The sequence below is a fragment of the Galeopterus variegatus genome, unplaced genomic scaffold (genome assembly GCF_000696425.1).
Source record: "Galeopterus variegatus unplaced genomic scaffold, G_variegatus-3.0.2 Scaffold2235, whole genome shotgun sequence".
NCBI classification, from domain to species: Eukaryota; Metazoa; Chordata; class Mammalia; order Dermoptera; family Cynocephalidae; genus Galeopterus; species Galeopterus variegatus.
The window spans coordinates 292,687-293,386 of record NW_007728346.1 but is presented as its reverse complement, the minus strand read 5'-3'; the positions used below and the strand labels follow the sequence as shown (position 1 = coordinate 293,386).

The window sequence follows — 700 nt, the reverse complement described above, 5'->3', positions numbered from 1 at the left end:
CCTCGAGGGGCGAACCTACCTTACTGCAACTGCTGGGCGTTCGCTGACAAGGTAAAAGGCATTCCACCCTGACTGGGACTTGCGGGGTGGCAGGGGGAGTGGAAACAGGAGTGTCCAGGAAGCAGCAGCCAGATTCTACTGGAATCGAAGGGAGGAGTCAGACAAAAGAAAGCCTAGGGTCTCACAGGAGAGAGGTGCACCTGCCTAATACTTCTGGAAATAAAAAGGCTGCTTAGGCACAGAGGAGGAAGAGGTGGAGAAAGGGAAAACGAAAGGGAGGAGAAGGAGGAAGCAATTAATATCCAACGAGGGACATTTCCAAAAGGACAAAAAGCTGAAATTTATCACTGAACAAAGTGGGCAGTGTTGATTCACCTGGGCGGAGTGTGAGCAAGCAGCTGTTTTCTTTCCTGACCTGGTGTACTGGCCAAAGGACTCGCCTGAAGTTCAGTTGTAAAACTGGGATTACGCAGGTTTGATCATATTCCTGTCCAACTGTTTCATGTCCTCGAATAATCGACAGTCCCGAAGAGCTACACGACAACCACGCTGAGAGGCTCAGAAAAATATTTCACTCCCCAGATCTCTGAGGCCATCAGCAGACAGTGTTTTCTCTGTGGGCTCCTTTTCAGTGGCGTGTAGCCAACTGGCCCTGGAGAGGGAACAACCATAGTCATCCATAGGGTCTTCCAGGGCTTCC

General features: G+C 50.6%; 1 protein-coding gene across 1 annotated transcript in view; it reads left to right on the top strand.

Moving 5' to 3' along the window:
* Positions 1-700, top strand: part of TLR5 (toll-like receptor 5) — a 33,067-nt gene continuing 32,367 nt past the window's right edge. The window contains exon 1 of the mRNA XM_008581014.1: positions 1-51. The gene's annotated coding sequence lies outside the window, so the exon portion shown is untranslated. The remainder of the gene's footprint in view (positions 52-700) is intronic.